This window comes from Olea europaea, chromosome 9 (genome assembly GCF_002742605.1).
Source record: "Olea europaea var. sylvestris chromosome 9, O_europaea_v1, whole genome shotgun sequence".
Classification (NCBI taxonomy): Eukaryota; Viridiplantae; Streptophyta; class Magnoliopsida; order Lamiales; family Oleaceae; genus Olea; species Olea europaea.
The window spans coordinates 11,035,319-11,043,889 of record NC_036245.1 but is presented as its reverse complement, the minus strand read 5'-3'; positions in this window follow the sequence as shown (position 1 = coordinate 11,043,889).

Below are 8,571 nucleotides of genomic sequence, written 5' to 3'. Positions count from 1 at the left end.
ATGACACGTTTGTTAGTTTTGTGGTTTATGATGTGCTATTTTTGTAATATTGAAAAATAATGGTGGTGTTATGATATTCTGCCTTTGTCATTTTGAAAAGCAAACTATTTATAATGTTTGAAACGATTGATTTTGTCATTATCTTAGGATCGATGAAACTAGAAAGGTGGATATACTTTTATTTTGTTATTATAAAACAATACCGGTGTCATTTTAAATATTTCACCTAAAAAATAGAAAAATGGTGTTCAAAAATTAAATATTATTGATTTAATAGAAACTAATTTCAAAGTATATGTGGTATCAATTATTCATATCGTGTTTATATACGTAACGGCACTTGTGCTGCTTTCTTTTTTCATGTTGATTAAGTAACGAGCATATCTCTCAAATTTTGTAAATGTCATGTCCATCTTACAACTTAATGAGTTCAAATTATCGATTATTGAAACTCATACGCATCATGGGTATTCATACTCATGTTTATAGACGAACAACACACGTATCATTTAACAGCACCTTGCCGTTATGTTGATTTCTCTATTATTTTGCTCATTTTTCATCGAAAGGATATCAAGTATTGGACTCCCTCATTTAAGAAAGTCGAAAATGTTATTTATGTGACAAATCTCGGTAGAATTGACATAAATTGTATAATATCAAGTTGGAGAAATCACAAGACATTATCTACATTCGTTAGAAAATATAATTAATGAGCATCTCTCAAATTTTGTAAATATCATGCTCATCTTGTAACTTAAATGAGTTCAACTTATTGATTATCGATGCTAGGATAAATCGTGGGTACTTATAATTGTGTTTATAGATAGAATGACACGTGTAGTTTAACGGCACTTTTGTCGTTATGTTGATTTCTCTAATATTTTGCTTCATTTTCACCGCAGCAACCTCAAACATTAGACTCCTTAACTTAAGAAAGTTGGAGTGTTAGATATGTAACAAATATTGGTAGAATTGACATAAATGGTATGATATTGAGTTGGAAAAATCCTAAGGCATTATCAATATTCGTTTGAAAATATAATTAATGAGCATATCTCCCAAATTTTGTAAACATGACGTCCATCTTGCAATTGAAATGAGTTCACCGTATCGATTATCGAGGCTCAAATGGGTCGTAGGTGCTCATACTTGTGTTTATAAGCAAAACGACACGTGTAGTTTAACGGCACTTTTGTCGTTATGTTGATTTCTCCTATATTTTATTACGTTTCACCATATCGACTTCAAGCATTGCACTCCCTAACTTAAAAAAGTCGAAAATATTAGTTATGTGACAAATATTAGTAAAATTGATGTAGACTGTATGATATCGAGTTGGAGAAATCACAAGTCATTATCGACATTCGTTAGAAAATATAATTACTGAACATATCTTTCAAATTTTGTAAACGTCGTGTCCATCTTGCAATTTAAATGAGTTCACCTTATCGATTATCGAGGCTCAAGTGGGTCGTGGGTGCTCATACTTGTATTTATAAGTAGAACGACACATGTGTTGTTTAATGACACTTTTGTCGTTATGTTGATTTCTCCAACATTTCACTTTGTTTTCATCATACCAAATTCAACATGCACTCTCTAACTTAAGAGAAATCGAAAATGTTAGTTATGTGACAAATATTGGTAAAATTGATGTAGATTGTATGATATCAAGTTGGAGAAATCACAAAGCATTATCACATTCATTAGAAAATATAATTAATGAGCATATCTCTTAAATTTTATAAATGTCATGTCCATCTTGCAACTTAAATGAATTAACTTATCGATTATCGATGCTCAACCGGGTCGTGGGTGCTCATACCCGTCTTTACGGCACACGTGTTGTTTAACAGCACTTTTGTCGTTATATTGATTTCTTCAATATTTTACTTCGTTTTTACCATAACAACCTCAAGCATTGGATTCCCTAACTTAAAAAGTTGAAAATGTTAGTTATGTAACAAATATTTGTAGAGTTGACATAAATTGTATGATATCGAGTTGGAGAAATCACAAGACATTATCTACATTTGTTAGAAAATATAATTAATGAGCATATCTCTTAAATTTTGTAAACTTCATGTCCATCTTGTAACTTAAATAAGTTCAACTTATCAATTATCAAGGCTCGAATGGGTCGTGGGTGCTCATACTTGTGTTTATAAATAGAACGGCACACATGTTGTTTAACGACACTTTTGTCTACTTATACTTTTGTTTATAGAGAGAACGGCATAAGTGTCATCTAATGACACTTATACCGTTCTGTTGATTTCTCCAATACTTTGCTTCGTTTTCACCGTAACAACCACATGTATTGGATCCTCTAACTTTTCTTGTGCTATCCTCATGAACGAGTTTTTGTATCGTTAAAATGTCACTTGTGCAATTGAAATGAGCAAATCTCTCAACTGAAATTAGTAAGGTTCGTGGCTGCTCATACTCATGTTTATTGACAGAACGACACAGGTGACATTTAATAGCACTTGTGTCGTTTTGTTGGTTTCTCGTACATTTCGCTTCATTTCTACCACGTCAACCTCAAGGATCGGACCTCCTAACATGAGAATGTCAGAATTATTGATTAAGTGGTGAATAACGGTAGAATTGATATAGATTGTAGATGTCACGTAAGTGAAATCACAAGTCACCATCCACATTCGTTGGAAAACAAAACTAATGAGAGCATTTTCCAAATTATGTGAGCGTCCATCTCGTGACTTAAATGCATTCAAATTATGAAATATCGAGTCCCGAAAGGCTTGTGGCTGTTCATACTCGTGTTTATCAATAGAATGACACAAGTGACGTTTAACGACATCTGTGTCGCTTTGTTGATTTCTCCTATATTTCGCTTCATTTACATCACGACGACCTCAGGAATTGGACCTCCTAATATAAGAAAGTCAGAATTATTGATTGCGTAGCAAATAAAAATAGAATTGACATAGATTGTAGATGTTGCATTGGTGAAATCACAAGTCACCATCCACGTTCGTTAGAAAACAAAAGTAATGAGAGTATCTCCCAAATTATGTGAGCGGCATGTCCAACTCGCAACTTAAATGAGATCAAATTATAGAATATCGAGGCGCGGCAGGCTCGTGGCTGCTCATGCTCTGTTTATCGACAGAACGACACAGGTGACGTTTAATGGCACATGTGTCATTCTGTTGATTTCTTCTATATTTCACTTCATTTCCACCGTCTCGACCTTAAGGATCGGACCTCTTAACATAAGAAAGTCAAAATTATTGATTACGTGACGAATAACGGTAAAATTAGCATAGACTGTAGATGTCCGTTGGTGAAATCACATATCACCATTTACATTCGTTGGAAACAAAAGCAATGAGAGTATCTCCCAAATTAGGTGAGCGATATGCCCATCTCGCAACTTAAATAAGTTCAAATTACGGAATATCGAGGTCTAGAAGGCTCATGGCTGCTCATACACGTGTTTATAACGTTACCTATGTCGTTCTGTTGATTTCTCCTATATTTCGATTCATTTTCACCGCGTCGACCCTGATCAGACCTTCTAACTTAAGAAAGTCATAATTATTGATTACGTGATGAATAACGATAGAATTGGCATAGATTGTAGATATCAAATTGGTAAAATCACAAGTCATTATCCACATTTATAAGAGAACAAAAGTAATGAGAGTATCCCCCAAATTATATGAGTTGCATGTCCATTTCGCAATTTAAATGAGTTCAACTTATTGAATATTGGGGCCCAAAAGACTTGTGGCTGCTCATACTTGTTCTCTTATCAATAACGACACAAGTGTTGTTACTGACACAAGTGTCATTATATGAACAGTAACGGCACTTGTGTCATTCCCATTAATAAGGTTATGTCATTATAATGTCATTTGTGTCTTTTTTTAAAACTTTTTAATATCAGTAACGGCATAAGTGTCATTCTTGTAAACTTGTAAATTTAAATATAATGACAGTTATACTGTTTTAAACATTAACAACACAATCGCCGTTCTCATGAACAAAACTTGACCAAAATAACGACCGAATTATTGTTATCATCGAAATGCATACACACATTTAAATGAAAGACATAAAAACTGTAACTACAATTAATATTTAACTTGAAGCAAACATGTGCTTATCACGTGACCTCAAACATGGATTCTCTAACTTAAGAAGTTAGAAAGGTTGAGCACGTGACAAAGAACAGTTGAATTGACATAAGTTATTCTATTATTTCCAATAAAATACAAGTAATGAGCGTATCTCGTAATTTTTTTAAATGTCATAATCAACTTGCAAGTTAAATGAGTTCAACTTATTATTTCACGAGGTAGGGACGGGTCCTAGTTGCTTAAACTCTTAATGATAGATAGAACGGCACAAGTGCCATTTTATTATCAGTAACGGCACTTGAACTGTTATGTTGATTTTTCCTTTATATTCATTTGTTTTCAACGCAACGACCTTTAGAATTTGGCATCCTAAATTGTGTAGTTCTCATAGTAATAATAGAAGTTTATATTTATATTCGTCACTTGTGTTGTTCTTTTAAATCTTTTCATTTCAGTAATGACACTAGTACCGTTCTCAAGAACTTTCAATATACTGTAAATAGCACTTATGTCATTCTCACGGACACTTATAAATCAAATATAATGGCAGTTTGCAGTTCTCATAAATGTTTCATCTCAGTAACGATACAAGTTTCATTCTCAAAGAGAAGTGACGTTCTCATTTTAGTAATGGCACAAGTGTCGTTTTAAAAAACAAGTAAATTTACAATTGTAACGACAGTTTTGCCATCATTGGGATGCTAGATTAACAATTAACGAGCATATTTCTTAACTCACATTGGGATGTTAGACTGATAATTAATGAGCACAATTAACTTAAAAGACATTAACAAAAGTGTAGGAAAAATCAACAGAACAACACAAAGACCGTTATTAATATGAAAACAGCCATTGTGCCATTATAGGGTTCTTAGAGCCATTTTTTTTTTCAAAAAATGATTTTTGTAATAGTGTTATGATGGAGAATATGTGGTTAAAAAATAAGAAAAAGTTTTAAATTTGCGTATAATATTATTGAAAATCGTGTAGTTAAGATGAGATCAAATTACTATTTAAAAATGCATTTTGATAAAAAAAAAAAAAAAATTAGGCTCTAACAAGGGCTATACGTATAAAAACGAGTAAAAGCAACTACATCTTATCTATGTCATGAGAATTAATAGTGCAATTCATTTACGTTATTTATAACATTGTCAAACTTTCCATATTACATATGTCAGGAAGTCCATTATTAAATATTGTTTTGTTGAAAAAATTGAATATAGGTGAAAATTTCAGAACGACACAATTGTTGTTACTGGATATGGAAATGACATTTGTGCTGTTACGTGTATAAATATGAGTATAAGTAGTCACGGTCTATTCGTTTCTTGAAAAATAATAAGTGAAACTTATTTATATTATAATATGTACATGATACGTACAAAAGTTGATAGATATGTTTATTAATTTAATCGACACATATAAGTCTGATAACTTATATTTTCACCATCCCAATAATATAAATGTTATGCCATTTTAATCGTTTTTTGTGATTAATCAATCTTTTGTGTTATATACGTTAGTGAGTCCATTATTAGAGTTATTTTATTGAAAAAAATCAAACTATAATAGATAACGACTATAATGTCGTTTTACCTTATAGATAATGACTGAAGTGATGTCCTATATTTCAGATAGCATTTGGAGTGTTATTACACTCAATAGTTGCAGATAACACAAAAAACACACTAAATATGAAAATAATACCAACTAAATATTATTTAATACTATATTTAATAATAAAAATACAACAAAGATGGGATTTCTAAGAACATATTTCCCTCTCTCTTTGAATGTAAATGCGATTTTTCAATATAAAAGATATGCTAACCTAATCCTTTTTCAAATACTCAAAAGATACCCAAAATAAGTGAAGAATATAATAAAAAATATAATTTTAGAATAGTAAGAATGGTTATTGAAGAGAAAAAAATAGGTGATTATAATTTTGAGAACTTAAAATTGAAGAAGATGATCAGGTGAAGAAGATGAATTTCCACAAATTTGTAGTATATTTCGTGAGATTTCCACAAAGAGGAAGGAGAAGAGAGACGTTGATTCTTGAATTTGGGAGAATAGAGTTTACCTGAGAAGAAGACGGGTGAATGAGGGAATTTGGAAGAATTTTTGTGTTCAAATGTGGAGGATAGTTTGGTCATTTTATTAATTAAACTATTCTGATTTTTTTTTCTCTTTTTTATTTTGGTCAAAGGCTATTTATTCAAAATTATTGGACAACCCGGCTACCTCACCAAATTCCCCATCAATTAACCGCAAAAATTGGCTATTGCTTTGAGTCATCATTATAATAATTTTATATGTATTCCCTTTTCCATGATCTACTTTCCATGATTTCATGTGTGTCTATAAATATCCTGATACTCGTTGTATGTACAAGGACATGCAATGAAAGAAAGGCTACAAAAGGTAGGGCTAGGCGAATCGAACCGATCGAACCAAACCCGAACCGAACCCGACGGTTCTTGTCAAATTAAATACCCAAACGGGTATTTGAACTGAGAACCGATGGGTACTGTTCAGTTCTAGACCAAGAACCGAATAATCGAATAAGAACCGAATCTTTCTAATTTTTTTTTATATTGAGTAAATTAAATTATTTTAATTTTAATTTTTCTAAACAAATTAACAAATTAACAATTTCTAAATCCAAATTTTTGGCCCAATAATTTGTTTCATTTCTAATTTTTTAATTTTTGGGCCAATTATCCTTTTTATTATTTCATTTCTTAGCCCAACAAGATTCAATCCACTAAATAACCTTAAACACCTACACTAAAGTGCATAACATTGTCTCGACTCTCGTACTCACTCTCGCAGCCTCGTTAATATTCCAAAACCTATACAATCGTCGACCGACACTGTGACCTCCGATCGAAGTTGTGACCTCCGTCGACCGAAACTTTGATTGTAGTGATCATTTGAACAAGGTAGTTTACTAGTCTTTAACATTTCAAAATCATTGAATGTATCATTAGTTGTTTTTATATAATGTTGTTATAAATATTAAAAAATTTAATTATAGTACAGAACCGAACGGAACTGAACCGAACGGAACCGAACCCGAACGGTTCCATAATTATATTTGGACCCGACGGTTCCTTTTACTAGATACCCGAAAATTTTGGTTCCGATTCTCTTAAGAACCGAATCAAATCGACCCGCGCCCACCCCTAACAAAAGGTGCGAAGTAAATTTCAACAACGATCACTAAAGTTTATTAAAAATTTTAGAATGATCATTGAAGTAATTTTTCTACAATAGTAGTGATTTAAATTTGTTTAACTACCATTAAGTCACTTTGCTTGAAGTGTTAACCTAAAATTCTACGTGTCACTGTTAAAATCAACATTTCATTATTTTAGTTTTATTCATATTTATCTACAGAATTAAGATTTTGTTTGGAATACTATTTGTTTCGAGTCTTTCTTAAACATTACATTCGTTTTTGATAAATAATATCTCTGTTTTTCCTATTTTATTTGGCGGATTTCAATATTTCTTACGTCGAATTTTGAGTAATATTCATTCAGGTGTGGCAAACAATACCTTTTTTTAATATTATTAAAGTTTTGTCAAAGTCCCTTATATAATATACATGTGACGATTAGTGATTTTGATACATTAATGTGACAGTTTTTTATTACTTTATACAATAAATTACTAATTGCTACATGTATGGTACATATAACGACTGCAGTAGTGAACAACCGTAAAAAGCATTATTCATATTTTAATGATCCAATTCCTTTTGTTAGTTACGTAAAAAAATAATAATAATAATAATAACATTTTAAAATTTTTATGATGAGAAAGGAAATGAAGAAAACCATAACCAGCGAGCCCTTATTGAAAAACCCCAGGAATTGCGACGTGGAACTGAATTAGGCAGGGATATTAGTGTAATTGCCACCCTTTCTTAGCGGCCGGTATATGAATTAACCGTTGCCTTGCGCCAGAGCCATTCAGACGGGGTCGCCCCCACAAAGATTGTGTTTTTGTCAAGAACCAAGAAAATGAAGATGGGAACTCCCAAGTAAGTATCTGCTAAATATCTTAACACCCTTTCACATTTTTTGTAATATTAACCCGTTTGAAACTTTTGGCAAATTGCCCCAACGGTGAAGCCTGTAGCAAATCCCCTTTTAGGATGGGTGTTGTGTTTTTCCAATATTTAGGCATCATAGAAAGCTAAACACCAGTCAAAGGTGCTGATTATTTTATGTATTGGATTCATCGTAGAGAGGGAGTTTTACTAATATTACTGACTGGAAGCTTTTGTCATTTGCAAGATATAATTTACCGATGCTCATATAAGCGCCCTTATCGGAGTCTGGGAGTAGCTGGCATTCACACTTAGGCATTCCACACTTCCATATGAGGGAATGCCTAATCTCCCATAAATTAGCATGGACGGTTTATTCTTTGCCCATGGGCA